An 18,047-nucleotide genomic window follows, 5' to 3' on the forward strand; every position below is an offset into this window, starting at 1 on the left:
GAGTCCAGAGAAGGGCGACCAAGCTGGTGAGGGGTCTGGAGAACAAGTCTTACGAGGAGCGGCTGAGGGAGCTGGGCTTGTTCAGCCTGGAGAAGAGGAGGCTCAGGGACGACCTTATCGCTCTCTACAGTTACCTTAAAGGAGGCTGTAGTGAGGTGGGGGTTGGTCTATTCTCCCACGTGCCTGGTGACAGGACGAGGGGGAATGGGCTCAAGTTGCGCCAGGGGAGTTTTAGGTTGGATGTTAGGAAGAACTTCTTTACCGAAAGGGTTATTAAGCATTGGAACGGGCTGCCCAGGGAGGTGGTGGAGTCACCATCCCTGGAGGTCTTTAAAAGACGTTTAGATGTAGAGCTTAGCGATATGGTTTAGTGGAGTACTTAGTGTTAGGTCGGAGGTTGGACTCGATGATCTTGAGGTCTCTTCCAACCTAGAAATCTGTGTCTGTGTCTGTGTCTGTGTCAATCTTCCACAGACTTGGGCTTTTCTGGAAAAGAAATCCCTGTCAAAGTATCACAATGACAAAGCATGAAATCTTGAAATTCTTAGAAAACACAGAAAACTCCCTTAGTAGGCATTCTAATATTGCATAAGTATCAAAACTAAAAAAATTATAAATGGCTTTTAAAAATCAAGTGTATATGTAGTGAGTATAAGTATTCCCTTTTCTATTATTGGCTGTAAAAAAATCAGTAAAACTAATAAACTTTGAGACTGTAACATCAGTTACTGCCTCAGCCCTGAATGCAATTAGAATCATCACAGAGTCACAGAATGGTTTGGGTTGGAAGGGATCTTAAAGCCCACCTAATTCCAGCCCCCTGCCATGGGCAGGGACACCTCCCACCAGACCAGGTTGCCCAAAGCCCCATCCAGCCTGGCCTTGAGCACCTCCAAGGATGGGGCAGCCACAACAATTGAAAAGCTCCTTTCAGTGACAGTGGGATGAACTTTACATCAGGTGAAGTAAGCAACCTGCAACAAAGCTTCAACTGCTGTCTGCTTCTATTATTATTTCTAACTTGTGTTTTGTGCTCTATGAGAAAGAAAAATAATTTCAAGTTGTAACAAAATATGGTGATTCCAGCCATCAGCATGAAACACTTCTTTGTTGCCCAAATCATTGCAAATATAGTTATGTCCTCTTAGTGCTAAAAATTTAAGATTTTTCCTCCATTTGTCATTCTATTTCAGCGTGCCTGCCTACTTACAATATTTGGGTGAGGCTGCCAACATTGCATTTTAGAATCTGCTTGCCAGGTCTCCAAAAGTTAATTCTCAGAATAATTTTATTAATTTATTCCTACATGTATACAAATAATACCACTACTGAGCTGAAATCAAGTTTAATAAGTGAAGACATGTATTCTGCAATGTCTTTTGAAATCTCCACACAAAACCAAACCAATATACAGAGAAAGTGGCAGTACTGTGTCTGGGTTCTAAACTGTACTCACACCTGACAGCAAAATTACTAATAACAGCACTATGATTAGAAAAAATCGTAACTTGTAAAACTACTAATAAATCCCAGTGCATCTAGGTCAATTACTAGAGCTCCAGAAGTAAAAACAATCAGTCTGTAAGCTTTGCATAGAAAGCACTAATTGTATTTCACGCAAAGGAATTATAAGCAGTATATATTATTTAAATCATTACCAGACTCTGGACAAAGCAGAGAAACAGTTCATCCAGGTTTAACTCAAGAAAAGAGGCAACTAAGCACTGGGAAAGGAAAATGATTTTAAATGAATCATCCAATTTTGCTGTATGTCCATGGTCATATCTTATTAATACAAGACTCAACAACTGGATTTCATGCAGTTTAATCAACACTCACAAATGCACAAAGTCAGAGAAACCACAAGCTGTAGTGACAACCTGCTATCTTGAAATCATTTGAAACCAGGGACAGATCTTAAAAGTAGAAGGATGAAAATGAAGAATCCAACTGTTTTTAAACGTCCTCAGGTCATCCATAGTGGCAAGCATACTCAACAGCAATTTCTGCTTCCATAGCTACCTGGCAAAGCAGGTCAAGATCCTTCCATTTTAAATATTTGCCTTGCCACAGTTTAACTGCTCTAAAATATAAACCACACCTACTCTGTAGAAGTTCTGAATTGCAATATGGGCACAAGGTACAAGTCCATTACAAAACCAACTCCTTGTCTTTGGGATGCAACACCCTTTGAGGCATAAAACATTGCCAGACTTGGACTAAAAATCAATTAAGAAACCCCAAAACCTAAACAACAAGTATTTTGATTTTATATACGGGTGTGAAAAAAACAGAAAAATTAACTTTGCCAATTAAAACCCTGAAGTCATACTTTAAACATCTCTAGCTTTTTGCATACAGTCAGTTTCACCACAGCCATTCAATAGCCATGTTTATCCCTGACTATAGTAGCGGAAACCAGAAACCAAGGTACTTGCTTTTTAAATTGTTCATGTTACATTTAACTGAACATTTTTTCTATTATTACTGGTACTCAACAAGTACAATAACAGAAAAAGTGGAAAAAAAGTAAACTCTGAAAGGTAAATTCGTCCTCCTACCCTAAATATGACCTGAGCATTCCTTCTCTACTTGTCATTGTAGAACATATTCTAAGAATTCTGTTTTTCCCTTCTGCCTAAAATAAAAAGGCTACTAAATACACACTAGGTATAAGAACCATAAGCTTTCATTAAGTAACAAGCTCAGGAAGAATGGAAGAGTCATTTTGTCTGCTTGACTCCCTGCAAGCCTTGTTTCCTTGGTTCCTTGCAAGCCATTGTCTAGCAATATGCAAGGGCCCAGTAATGAAAAGTGCTTCTTAAATTGACAGCAACTCAATCATTATTTCAACGAAGCACAAAAATTCAATTTTCAAAACATACCCATAATACTGTGTGCTTTTTCTCTTTTCTAAAAACAGCTTGCCTATGTTGTCTTCAGCATGAAGGAGTACCATTTGGCTACTTGTTAAAATATTTTCTTAAGAAAGTGAATTGCTGCTTTCAGGTTTTAGGACAGAGAGTGGGAGAAGGCATACTAGTAGATTCTGCTCATTCAATAGAAGAATCCGGTCTTTCAAATACGTTGTAAATACTATGTGTATATACCAAGAAAATTTGTATCTAATAATAATATTATCCTATATGCTCAAAAAACTTGTAAGACATCTGACCTAGGATGTAGCTGAGATCAGTAATTGAACAGAAACCTAACAATTAAGTCAGATAACAGAAATTTACCCATACTGACAGTGGAGTTGAGTTTTCTGATATAATATCTTCAACAGAATATCAGCTTAGGCTCTTCCCACACACTCCATCCCACTCTCCCACCGTGAGCCAAATGGTCAGGCTAATTGGAACAAAAAATAACACACAATCATCTCTGTAGAATCAAAGAGCTGTGTCTGCATACCTGATGGCGTGGTTTCACGGCACATCCTAGCTGAATTAACAGCTTATTGCCACAAAGATGAATAAGCAGATCACTGAATCTTTTGCCTTCCCTCTCTTCTACTCTGTCTTGCCAAAAAGGAATCAAATTCAACCTGCCCACCTGGAAAGCAATTTATTTATTTTTTTTTAATTAAAACAAGCTAGTTTCCTCCTCCTTTAAGCAGCAATCAATTTACTCCACGTTCAGATGAGCTGTATCTAGGAGGTCAGGGAAACAGAAGAGGTTTGAACAAGACTTCACTCTGTTGGCACCCGTAAAAGCTTTAAGAAGTCTTCTTGAAAGCATATTGTGATTAGCAACGTGCTGCAAAGGCCAGAGTAAACAGCCATGCAAAGGGAAGGCGGTTTTGTTTATATAGCTTACGATTTTAATAGCAGAAGAGGTAAAAATGTAGGTAATATAGTCCATATTTTAGACAGAAAGTAGTTCTATATTAAAGATCAGAAACTAACATCTATTTTTCACTTAGCAAGAGATATTTACAATCAATATTATTCTTATAATATTTTTCTTCCAAAAGGAGAGTTTAAAAACTGTAAGACTTGCATCATTTACTTGCCTGCTTCTAATCATTCTTTAATGAGAGACTCCTTTTAGAATCATAGAATGATTCTGCTGCTTTTCTGCTGCTAAACATGCTTTTTTATTCACAGGAATACTAGCACCATACAACTATTTACAAGACGTGATGTTACAGATGTAACCAGAAAAACTAATACCAGGCTTCAGCCTCTCATGGTCTGCCCTACCTCAATACTACAAAAGCTTCTGTGTCCTTTTTCCACTATGACTGTAACAGGAGGAAAATATCACTGCCACAGATACAGGCTTCACGGTTAGCATCATGAATATCATGTCAGGTTTGGGAAAGTTTTATAACTCACACACAAAATCTAATGATTACAGCTTCTCTTGCTTCATAGCAAGCCTGACTCTTGAAGTGGTATATCTACACTGGATTCTGAATTCACAACTTTGCTTATGTACACAGGTTTACTTGCCAGCTCAGTCTTTCACATTAACACTCTGCAAATTTTCCAAATTTAACTTATTTGTGCCAGGCTCAACTTCAGATGTGCTGATACCCTTTCCACGCTTCATACACTTCTATGCGTTTGCATGTCACTTTAGCCAAAGCTAGCAAGTAATCCCAGAACTGTACAGTCTCTATCCAGAGCAGCAATTGAGTGAACAAGTTAAGAAGAAATTACTCTTGGAAGAAGATCTGCTAATGCAAATCCATTTTGGTGCACAAATATTCAACAGATTAGAAAGTTGTTATTTAACTAACAACTATTTAAAAGTTAAAGCATTTGTCCACTTTAACAGCATTCCTATTCCTGTGTAAACGAAGAATGTGAGAATGGACATATTAGGTCAGTCCAAAAGTTCATACGGCCCAGAATCTTGCCTCTGACACTCGCTGAGAGGTGTGCCTGGGAAAGACTTTGGGAAGAAACAAGCATACGACTATATTTTCTCAAAACACGCTCCCAGAACCACACAAACGGACAAATACACATGCTGACTTTACTAGAAAAAGCCATGACACATATCCAAAAGCAAGACTAAATGTTTGAGAGAGAAACATGTTAAACTCAGTAAATGTGCAAATATAATGTATCCTTCACAGCTACAACTTATACCGTGCAATAGAAATCAACATCTAAATAAAAGAGGAAGTAAAAATAACAATCCTATTTAAAACACTTCATCTGCAGACAGGGAATCTGGACCTAAACAATTCTAATCATCATTTAAGTTAGACATCTTAAATTAACCCATTTAGAATGTTAGTAAAACTTCCTTTTAAGGAGAAACTAGTACTAGTAATCAAATAACTCGTGCCTACAGCAGAATTCACTGACTTCTGGACTTCTTTCCCAAAACTTACGGCAGTCAGCCTACAGAAAAAGGCTGAAAAAATCTTCTAACAAAGCTTCAGGTAACAAACTTTTACATTTCTAGGACAGACATTCCTGAAGCATTACTAATTGTTTTTGACCTTGTGAAACAGATTTCAGGACTAGACGGTACAAAGATACACACAAGGTCAGAAAATGTTTATAGACCACGTTTTGTCTGTTTACATTAATGCTTGTATATTTATCTCATTATTTTCATAAAATGCAATTTCAAGCCTGCAATAATTGTACACGATCATTTTAACAAATGCCAAATTGTTTTTCACAGCAATGGTATGTGGGAAAACCACACTTATCCCTCCTCAGAATACTAACACAATGTTCAAAATGCTTATCAAGAATGAAACCTTAAAAATGCAGGTGGTAACAAGAGCTGAGAGCAAACTGGTAACAATTTTAGCTTCATAAAACATGGACTTCAAAGTTCTGTGATGCCATGGTTTAGATCAGGACAGACTAAATGCATTAATTAGTATACAATAACGGGACTTGTGTCAAGAATTTGTCTTTTTATCCCTCTGTGAAAGAGTGATTATTAATGCAAAGAACATTACAACATTACAGAAAAGTCTCTCTCCTCACTTAGCCCCTTCCTTGCTGAAAGGAGCAGTGGATGTCAGAAGTCATAAGCTGCAGAGACGAGTGTGCAAGCTACAGACACATGAGCTTGACCCCAGGTCTCCCTGGAGGTCCTCAAAGGCCAAGTATCACTGAGGGCACATGTGTGCCTCTCCCTTCCAGGCTGAGGTGGATCAGACATTTAAGAGGGAAATGGCATCTTCCAGATTGTTTGTTCCTTAGCAGTTGGTGGACAACTCTGAGCCGCTGTCTGTGCAGCGAGTTGCTCGTCAAATGTTGTTGTTATCATTTTGGTTCTGCTATTTCTACCAATTTTAAACATTTTTTTTTTCTGTAATACTTGCCTGTTTTATCCAAAATTATGGTCTTCCCTAACAACTACATAGCAGCATAACGAAGGTCATACTTACAGGCCTCCAAGATCACCGTAGTTAATCGGGTGGCATCAGCTCAGTAGACCAAGGCATGTTTCACCCCTGCTTGACACCTTCACAACTCTCATTCATCTGACAATATGTAGTGTGAGGTTACTTGTATCACAAATGACACCACCTGCAACAGTCTCCAGAATTTTACATACACGACTACAGCAACAATAACTAATATGGTAAGTACTTCCAACAATGGTATGGCAATGGGGTAAACGAGGAGGCAGAACAAGGCATGAGCATTTGGACTCCCAACAGAGAGTATCTCTTGAGGATACACTTTAGCTGCATATTCCACACATATTCATGGCTACACTGTGAGCAGTCTCAAGTGAAACAGCTGCAGAGGGCATCAGCAACCACCCAAGCATCAATATAGATGCTTCACCTGTGCCATTTCCTCAGTAACACCATACCAGTAGCTTGTCTTGTGGCTTTGACTTCCACATACTCATTTGATTATACTTCACCTTCATACACTTCTATCACCTGCTGGGTGGGACTCCAAACTGTCAATAATTTAACAAGTGTACAGGGCACTCATGTTTCTTTTTCTCTTGGGATACAGTTTTCCTCATGTCCACAGTAGCTTTGGCTCCAGAATCCAAGGAGCATTCCTGCCTCTCTCCCCATATGTACTTTCTGCCATAAACCCCACTGGACTGACTCGACCCCTACTAGTGCATATAGCACATTTCAGACATTTGGACCCGTTCTGACAGGGCTCAGCACAACTGCATGTGCAGTTTGTTGCTTTACTGGTCACAGACCAGTTTTTTGGGTCCCCAGTCAAACGTTCTTTTTCCTGGTGCCTTGGGACAGAGGATTCATGAGCTGACTTGTTCTGCAGAAGTACATTTGCTAAAATCCTACCACTCTAAGAGAAAGCTGTTTCCTCTTTTGTTGGCTGGTGGAACCATTGCCAAAATTTCATTAATCACACCAGGTAGAACACAGTGGTAGGCATATAGCATATACCTCTTTGACCCACAGAAACTGTATTTCTAGTCCTGCAAGTACCTTCACCTTATTCCTTTGACTGTAAATCCTGAATCACTTCAGTTCCAGCTATCTTTGTTATCCACCCTTTGGGCACTGTTTCCATATATGCTGATGTAATCAGTGCACCCTAAGTGACCTGGGGCGTTGTTCTCCTCCAAAACCATGTGTACAGTTCTAGCTAGATGCTAGAACCACGCCTCCGTCCTCGTGGCAGGTAGCTACAGATGTATTGTGCCCCCATCCAGGAATAAGGAACTCCAGTTTACACTCAGTGGCCACGGAAATTAATAAAAAACACATTAGCTATATCAATGGTTGCACACCAGGCAGCATTTATTTACTTATTGCTTTAAGTTCATGTCATAGTTCTAGCACACTAATTCAGCAGCACTCAGGGATGTTGTTACCTCATTCAGACCATCACAGTCTACGGTTAATCTCCTGTCCCTGTCGGGTTTTCACACCAGCCAGGTAAGGCTACTAAGGGCAAATGGTTTCAAATAAATAATGCAGAAGTATAAAGTCAAGGGATAAGATCATTTCAGGGGCAGACTGAATTCCTGTTGGTTTGATATTGTCATCAGCGTTGCAGTTGGCACTGATGGAGGTAACATCAGAGCTAACATCTCTCCTATGAAGAAAGACAGAGAGCTGGGGATGTTCTGCTCCCCAGAGAAGGCTACAGGGCGACCACACTGTGGCTTTTCAATACTTAAAGGGGGCTTATAGAAAAGATGGAGAGCAACTCTTTGCTTAGGCATATAATGACAGGACAAGGAGGAATTGTTTTAAACTAAAAGAGCGGAGATTCAGATTAGATGTTAGGAGGAAATTCTTCACTCAGAGTGTGGTGAAGTCCTAGAAAGGCTGTCCAGAGAAGCTGTGGATGCCCCACCTGTGGAGGTGCTCAAGGCCAGGCTGGATGGGGCCCTTTGCAGCCTGATCTAGTGGGTGGCATCCCCGCCTGCAGCAAGTGGTTAGAACTGGGTGACATTTAACCCTTCTTACCCAAGGCATTCTATATTTCTGATATGATTCTATGACCTGTAGCAGCTCTACTATGCGTGAAAAGGGATATGGGGGTTCTGGTCGATGGCAAGTTTAGCCTGAGTCCACAGTGTGCCCTAGGGGCCAACAGGATGAGCCATACCCTGAGGTGCCTCAGGCCCAGCACTGCCAGCTGGTCAAGGGGAGTGACTGTCCTGCTCTGCTCTGCACTGGTGCGGCCTCACCTCAAGCACTGTGGGCAGTTTTGGGTGCTACAATATAAGAAGGACATAAAACTGTTAGGGAGTGTCCAAAGGAGGGCAACAAAGACGGTGAAGAGGCTGGAGGGGAAGACACATGAGGAGCGGCTGAGGTCCCTGGGTTCATTCAGCCCAGAGCGGAGCAGGCCGAGGGGAGGCCTCATGGCGGCCTGCAGCTCCCTCACGAGGGGAGCGGAGGGGCAGGCACTGAGCTCTGCTCTCTGGGGACAGCGACAGGACCCGAGGGAACGGCATGGAGCTGGGACAGGGGAGGGTCAGGCTGGGCGTTAGGGAAAGGTTCCGCACCCAGAGGGTGGTTGGGCACTGGGACAGGCTCCCCAGGGCAGTGGGATCACTATTTAAGGGTAACATGGTTTCAATTTCTGCCACCACCAGTGTTTTTTGTGACTTTTCAGCCCTTCTCCCCATCTTGCAGCACCTACAGCAAGAAACAGCCTCCCCACATGAATGTTAAGAGAGGAATAGTTAAGATAGGCTGCTCAGAACACAGCCACATGACCTTGACTCCCATTTCTTCAAACTGCTACTTAAGTAACAACAACCTCTCAGCTCCTCCCCACCTCCCCCAGGAATCACAGCGGACAGCCCCAAGGACAGCCCAAACAGTGTAAAGAAGATTAGTTGTATACTCAGAGTTACTCAATGAGAAAACATATCAAGGAAGGGAAAATTTTTAATTCCATGTTTTACACTTGAATGTGTTTCAAAATGTTACTGCTACCTTATGTAGCAGTACTATTGAAATTTTGAACAAACTATTGAAAACACTATTGAAATGCTACCTACCCCACAAAGAAGGTAGTGTCAAGATATACCTGGTACTGGCAACATCACACTGAATAGCTGTTAGCGTTGTTATACACGAGTTAGCACATGCTACATACACTATTAACACAACTCAGGTGGTGTACTAAGTGCACTTCCTTCCATACCCTTACCTCTGAGCATCACTCACACCGCTGGCTCCACCAGCTGACACCAGGAGAACTAACCTAGCAGCTGTGGGCAGTCTCAGCATCGTGGATGTTCCTACAGCACTACTGCTGTACAGTCCTCTTCTCACAAACTAAAGCCTTCAGGTCCCATTTCTGACACCAGCTTTTTTTTTTTTCTTTTTATTAATGGCATGGGTTATGTCGGGACAGACTAAACACCAGCATTAATTAGCATGCAATAATTAGACTAATGTGAAGGAATGTAACTTTTTAATCCCTCTGTGAAGGAGTGCTTGTTAATGCAAGGAACGTTACGAAGTTACAGAAAAGCATTTCTCTGTAACTCATCATTCCCGCTGAAAGGAGCGGTGGGTGTCAGGAACAAGATGCTGAGCGTTGCTGGTTCCAACCACGCAAGCTTGATGTCAGGTGTCCCCAGAGGTCCGCCCTGCACCTCTTTGTACCTCTTCCCTTCAGTATGAGACGGATAACATTTACAGGGGGAGAGCATCTTCCAGAGTGTTTAATCTTTCGTGGCTGGTAGACATCTGCAAGCTGTTACTCATTGATTGTTGCAGTGGGTCACTGGGCAAATATTCCAATGCAAGTTTATGCAAGTTTAGTTTGGCTGTTTTTAATGATGGAACTCCCCCGCCCCCCCGCACTAGATTGTGCTTTATCTAACAAAAGTCCTATCCTTAACAACTGTGAGGCAACATAAGGAAGTTCAAACTGAGGGCATCCAACATCACCCTAATTACTCAAGTGATGTCAGCTCTGTAGGCCCAGTCATATGGTAACTGCGGCTCACAAACACGTGATCAAGAGAAACTATGCAGTACAGACACTGAAACTGCAAAAAATCTGCATACGGAAAATCGCATCTACTTTTTAAAGAGTCTAATCACCTTAAACTCCTATGTAGATTATTACAATAGCAAGCCACCACAGGGCACTCCTGTCTTCTTTGAACTACACTTGAGGTAGTTGCTCTTCAAAGCTGCTTCGAACTTAATGCATTTTATAATTCTCACATAAAAATTCTTGCAGTACTCCTTCACTGCAAGCTCACAAGCACTCCAGTGACATGAGACTACTTGAGGATGAATTACGAAGGCTTTTTGCAGAATTTCAACATACAACGGAGCTTTTGAATGGAAAAGAAAACATTAATGTTTTTTTTTTTTTTTTACAAGGACTGCCAATTTTCAATGATTATAAGCTATCAATGATTACTGCCCTCAAGCAGAACTCTTATAAACTGAATTCTTTCTAGCACTGTGAATGCATGAATGCTATTTCAAAGTGCACAATATTACAATTAAAAAAATTGATTACTTATGTATAAAAATGAGAATTTTTCAAACTGGAGGCCCAAGATGCATCTCCAGGAAAGAGACCTCACATTGCCCTCTCCAAAGTAAGGATATCCCACACGACAACCCAGGGTACACCGTCCTGCGCTCAAACATGGAAGGGAAGGCAACGTTCAGGAGACAAATTCTGCCTCTTCCACCTGCTGTGACATGGTTTATACATATTAGAAAGTGGCTGCTCGGTATCCCAAGTTTTCTGACAACTAGTTAATCCTCTACCCTCTTCTCCTGGAACTCACAATGCAGTTTTATTTACAAGTTTAAGAATGAAGCTCAGTGTCTTTCACATCCAAGGGTCTACTAAAGTAGACCTTTGCTTATAGGGGCTTCACTTATTTTGTGTGTATATATATATATATGTGTGTGTGTGTGTGTGTGTGTACATATATACAGGCCTACACTAGATAGTTCAGTTGATGTGAAAAGTTGCTACCCAATGTTTTAAAGTATGAAAAACACCACTCCCACTTTTAATATTGTATATTTTCCGTGTTACAAAAGCTAAGAAATTATACTCCAAGAAACATTTAAGTGTTGAGCAGAAATTTATGAACATGAAAAGAGTTAGATATTTTCAGAGAAGTGTATAACTTCCCAAATAAGTTAAAATATCAAGTAAAATAGATTTGCCATGTTATTTTGAGCTCAAATTAAGACAGCTCTACATAGACTACTAACATGAATTTCATAATCTCTAATGCTCCTGGACAAAGATGCCTGACAGTTTAAATAGAAACTTAAGTTCTCAAGGTGCGCTAAAGCTGGAAATACAATACAGTATATACCTTTGCTTTATATTATGATGCAAACACAGAATTCACTACCCATTACGGTCTGCAAAGTCGTGTAAGCGTGAGAGGAAGAAAACAGTAGTTATTCTACAGAACCGTATTTCATTTATTTTCTCTTCCGTAAGGTAAATAATAATTTGCCTTTTACTCCGTGACTTGTGGCAAAGACATGACAAAACCTACCAGCGCCAACTGGATTAATATGTTATTAATATGTTATTGCTTCCCCTTTCCAGTCCTCTCACACCTACTTGTGAAGGCAGTCAAGCTTAATTTTCATTTTACTTTTTGTGGCCTTCAATAGTATGACATGCTTTGCTTTTTCCTGCTGATTTCTGAACTCCTGCAAATGGTTTGTTTAAATACTGTGAAATGTTCCTAGTTTACTTTGTATATCAACTCCTCAATTTGCTCCTAGTAGAGTGGGCAGAATTCAGTAGTGTTCTACCAGTGTTACTGATCTAAAGACAAGCGAAGAAATACTACTTGCTATTTTCTGAACTCTGCAGAAAACAGCATCACACAGTCTCGGGAAGTGATTTATGACTCTCTTAAAAATCATTATCAGCTGATATATTGGGGATATAAGAAAACACATCAGAAGCACAGGAGGATCCAAACAACTCAAAACCCAATCATATTGAAGCAGTCTCAAAATTATCAATGTAATGAAGGTAATTAAGTGATCTGCAGATCAGTTTTTAATACAAATTTCTTCTCTGCTCCCTGACAGATTTAATTTATGTATTAAAATAAATGTTGTGCACTTCATTTTCATTTTAAGAGTAATTTATGAGCAATTATAATGGAATATGTCCATTTGAAAATTATTAATCTGAAGCTCATAACAACAACTTACATCTTCCAAGTCCCAGTTGTTCCCTTTTCCAGTGCACTAGTATAGCCTACTCACACTTAAAACTACTAAACAACATTCATTTTAGAGTGAACATCTCAAATTTCTTGAGCTGCCTTCCCACATAAAGACAAGAACACACCTGTTATTCCAGCAAAACAAAAAGGTATCTGGGTTGTACACTAGGAGAACTGCTAAACAAGCATCACTAATACCAATGATACCAGAGTCTGTGAAGTAGGCATACTAAAATGTAAGGCCCACCAGTCCTGCACAAATGCAAGAGAGCGGAAAAAATGAAAAGTTATAAATTACGCCATTTACACATCAAAGAAGTTCACACTTGAATGAGGACATGGTGTAGAAATGCTTTACAATCTACTTTATCACAGGAATTCACAGTAAGAACTTGGCGTGAGCCAGATGTAGGTATCAGTCTAACAGTTTACTACTGTTCACCTAAACAGAACGGTAATGTGACGCTCCACAGACTTTTATGACCATGCTTCCTTTAGAAATAAAAATATCTTCAGTAACACTAAGTCTACCTCTGGATGTACAGACTGCTGTCCCACTTAAGACTGACTACTTCGGATTTTAAAATAAGATACAAATTTGTTACAATGGGCAACAGGATAATTTGACTAAGTTCCAAACAGACTTCATGACCAGACTCCATAAGTCACAATGCTATAAGGTCACATACTTTTCACTTATGGTATATTGCAGTGCAAGAATCTAAGGAAATAATATCTTCCTCTAGGCTCTTTCCTCTTAAGTATAATGTTCAGACTGCTTGAGACACTTGCATTGGATCAAGGAGAGCAAAGCAGTAAAATAAACTATCAACAAAGGCAACCTTGAACATGTAATTATCAAGAGCTGTAAAATTAGTGAGGTAAGTTTTTAAAAGAATCTAAAACAGCTGTTTTTATTTTTAAAGTATGGAGTATTTTTACTTGGTATGGTGGCTTTAAACTCATCCTGAAGAACAAGAATCTATACACAACTTTGGATGCTGCAGAGACCAAACAGGCATCACAACACAGAAGCAGATCATCTGCTGCATGTCAAAAATGCCACCAGCTTTTCTTTGTAGCACTATCACCAGCTTATAATTTTCAGTAATGTTGTTTTCTGATGGTTTAACTACAAACTTTCTAGCAATAAAGATAAACATCTATGCCTCCTACTTAGCTTAACATTTAAATATGTGAAGATGAAAATTAAGTTTTTCCTGACCAGGTAACACAGGCTATTTCAAGAGAAAATTACTTCAGTATGTTCCTTTCAAACATATTTCTTTTTCAAAAAACAAACAGAACACACCACAATCTTTACTAAAATTTTCACCCTAATGCTACATAAGCAATTGAATGTGTGGGCACATCCGTAAACAAACACTTCACCGAATGAAATCCTGTACAGTAATAAAATCATTTGCCATAACCTTCAGAATTTTCAATCACAAATGTATCTGTGTAATGTCACATCATGTATAGTTTTGCTGCACTTTATTACGCACAAGTCTTAAGATATTTACTTGAGGTAAAACTCCAGTAATCTACTTAAGGCACCAGTAAGGTGTTTTCAATTTGGTCAGAAAAAAAACCTTTACAAGGACTTCTGAAGTACAGAAGTGTCATTATTTGACAATCCAGTTTATATTATTATTAAAAGTTAAAATTCAGAAGGAAATACATCGAAGAGAAACAAAACAAAAACATGAGGCTTATGACTTCCAGCATCACATCAGCAAAAACAGGAGGTGTTCTGTTCCCACGGCAGGGGGTTGGAACTAGATGATCTTTAAGGTCCTTCCCAACCCAAACCATTCTGTGATTCCATAATAAAAGAAGGAACAGGTGTACAGAAAAAGATTGAATACGTTTTCAACCTTTAAACCAACTGCTATAAGATCTTACAAAGCTGTATAAAAACATTGAAGAGAGAAAATGGAAGATGTTGGAGAGCAAATTATTGCAAAGATAATGGCAAATAGGCTAAAGTGGAGAAAAAAACATGGTCATAAAGCATGAGCTGTGAATTTTTTTTTCTTTTGCAAAGGAAATAGTTTAACAACGCACAGTATGGAGAAAAAAGAAAACATGACTGGCAGGATCACAAAAACAACCAGAAAAACTTATACAGAATTTCTATATAAAACACACTTTTTACAATTCATTTTTAAACCTAGTTCCTTCTGAACACAGAAAAAAATGCATGAACAGGATTCCAGGATACAGCATTTATCAGCAGCTTTACTTTGTAGGATGCAAAATATCCACTTTTGTTCCTACTCCTGTTCTGCAAAACTAAATAATATACATAGCTTAGCTGAGGAAAAACATATTTGGGGGGAAAAAAAGTCTCCCTTCCAATGCATCTAACATCCACTATCAATTCATGTGAAACTACCAAGAAGATTTGTCCTTGAAGTGATCATTCAATATAAAAGCATGAAATTACTTTTTGTAACTACGCACCTAAGAGCCTTAAAAAGCATCCAAGAAAAAAAATCCTGCTCTCAACTTAACTGCAACACTGTAAAGATATATATTTTGTATTGTTTGTCTTTTAAATGTTTAATTGGATTCACGTTTTAAGCTTCTCTCCACAAAAAAACATTTTTTTCATGAAATCTAAACGATTTTAAATTATTTTTTAAAGAAAAATTCATATTCTCAAACAATCACATAATTCTAGGATTTAAAAGTTCTAAGAGTTGCACACTTGAAATCAAGTGGTTGGAAAGTAACAACATCTGCATGATGTACCTCACGTAAATTAAATATTTCGTGAATAAGCTCTTGTCCTAATAGATGAAAGATTTGCATCAAGATTAACAATGGAGTATAAGACTGCTATCCACAAGATGAGTTTTCAGTTACTGCTCAAGATTTTCTAGGTGAGTAGTGTTGTATGCAAGAAGAACGTGGTCACATCTATGATACCTGCAGTTCTTGTCCTTTCTGTCTGATCTGTGCTTTGTTTCCCCCCCACTTCCTTAGCAGTGTTTCTCATCATTTCTCACTGCGTGACAGTTTCTCATGCACTGGCCTCTATTCCTCAGCCCAGCTCTGCTTCACCTGTTGGAACAACTAGTAATAGGATAGCCAGTCTTAGAATCATCCTTACAATAATAATTATTATATAAATCATCATCTCAGACTATCTAGAGACTGAGGAGAGAGGAGAGTTAATATACCCTTATTTTTGTGTACATTTTTCCCCCTACATCTTTTGTAGAAAAGAATGCTGGCACCTTTTCAGTATGTAGGGACAAGCTCTTCTCCTCTCATCCCCTCCCTTAAACATCACCGTTCACATGGAACGTGGCTTTCATTTCGGCTCTACCTCACAACACCACATTCTGCGACAGTCCTCATTTCTTCAGACTATGAACAGAAGGCACAAGTTTGTTAGCAAAATCACTTTCCCCGATCAAAGTATAATGTGAAGTGATTCAACTATAACATTACAGTTACCTTACTGGTAAGCAACCTTTTAGTTTGGTTGTGGTTTGTTGATTTTTTTTGACATTTTAACCCTGCTCTTTTGCTGACAAACACACAACCAACTATGGTAGAAACCTGATCCTGAGAAGAAAACCTATTCCTGAATTTTATAAATATTTAAATCCATGGATCCTGTTAACATTCCAGGTGTTTTATAAAATACTGGTAATTAAATGAATTACCATCTTTAGGTGGTCTACAGACTTAAATCAGATTGCTTTGGTTAAACATCAAGTTATTAACACTCATTATTCCAGACAGCTGTAATCTAGGCTTTGGATTGCATGTTTTGAGAACTCTGAGACCTTATGGTTTTTTTTTTTTTCTTGCAACATGTAATGAGTCCCTCTCCCTATCTTTTAAGGTAGTGAAACAGCAACTAGAGCTCCTCCAAGACAGCATTGTTCACAACACGCCAAGCAATGCTTGCCACAAGTGTGCACTAGAAAGGTCTGTTTCATACCAAAAAAAAACCACAGATAAAACCCACGCAAAGTAAAGTTCACAAAAATCAGTAATTCCTAAGGAATCATGGTCTTGTTCCTTGTTGATTCTACAGCACTGACTGTATTTATGCTATTACTGTCCAGTCCTTCGCCCTACTGAGCACAACCATTAGGCAGCAGAAATCAGCAGAGAGCACTTGCAGCAGGAGGACACAGCATACACTGAATGATCTTTGCATTTACACGACAGTCCCATGAGTTTATTATTATATGTAGATACATATACACATACACAAATGCACACAAACGCTTGAGACATTTTACATGATGGCAAAAGCCAAAAAATGCCATTAGCCATCCAATTTCCTTGCAGAAAATATTTTGTGGGATCCTGCAGATAAGAATTAGCAATGAGGAGTTACTGTCAAGCTACCTTTGCATTTGTAAGGTACTTAATTTTACTTCCATAGGTTTTTTGGGTGCGGGGTGGGGAGGGAGACCTATTGTACAAAGAAAAGATCTATTTCAATAAATTGGAAAACATACGTTATTGGATAAAGCAGGGCTATACAAAAAAAAAAAAGGAAGTTATATATGAACAGACTTCAGTAACAGATCTATTTTACACTTCCAGACTAATGATAGTTAAGACAACTCTGTTTCTGAAGCAACGGAGAGCTGCTGTTTTTCATCTGGAAAAAAAAAAGGAACATTAAAGAAAATCAAGAACTGCATATAGCTTATTTTGTCTATCAGGAAGTGATGCCTATACTCACTGATCTTTCCTTCAGGGTGCGAGCTAAAGTAGTGTTAAAACTGATCTACAGGACTGTACAGCATATGTATTTTTGCCATGTATACCCTTACTTACACTTTGATACCCCTTCTGTATAACTGCTTGGATGTCCAGAGGAAAAAGAGCAAGGAGAAAAAACATTTGAAAATGGAAGAAAAAAACCTCAAGAAATGAAGGATGTCTGCACTTTGTACTCTTCTGAATTTTCTGAAACTGACCAGTTCTGTATGTAGAGCAAACTTTTGTGCACCTCTACCAAGTTTCATTACACAGAAACAAGACTGCTAGCACGGAGAGGCCAAATGAAAAGTTAACAGATCACGTACTTTTGAGCTCAAGAGGTTTCTGTGCAGGAAGTTTCACACAACACTTTCCGCCACATCCAATGTATTATACTGTGCAATGAATAACTTAAAAACAAAAGAAAACAAGCAATAACAAAAAAAATCACGGATTCCGAATTGGCAGTGCTTTAGGAAAGAACACAACTGAAACAAGAGGAGAAAGAAGAGGCGTGAAGTTGGAGTAATTCTTCTGGTAACACAAGACCTGAGCAAGTAACTTGTCTGCAGACATGAAGCCAGAAAGAGAAACTAGAAGCACGTGACAAAAAAGAATAAGAAAACAAATGCATTGTGGTGGATAGTAAAATGGGGAAACGAACAACC

General features: G+C 39.0%; 1 protein-coding gene across 3 annotated transcripts in view; it reads right to left on the bottom strand.

The window, feature by feature from the left end:
- Positions 1-18,047, bottom strand: part of PTBP3 (polypyrimidine tract binding protein 3) — a 63,847-nt gene that overhangs the window by 41,118 nt on the left and 4,682 nt on the right. The window contains exon 2 of one of the 3 annotated variants that reach the window (XM_035564548.2): positions 3,418-3,558. The exons of the other annotated variants lie outside the window; for them this stretch is intronic. The gene's annotated coding sequence lies outside the window, so the exon portion shown is untranslated. The remainder of the gene's footprint in view (positions 1-3,417; positions 3,559-18,047) is intronic. 3 annotated transcript variants of the gene reach the window in all.

This window comes from Cygnus atratus, chromosome Z (assembly GCF_013377495.2).
Source record: "Cygnus atratus isolate AKBS03 ecotype Queensland, Australia chromosome Z, CAtr_DNAZoo_HiC_assembly, whole genome shotgun sequence".
NCBI classification, from domain to species: Eukaryota; Metazoa; Chordata; class Aves; order Anseriformes; family Anatidae; genus Cygnus; species Cygnus atratus.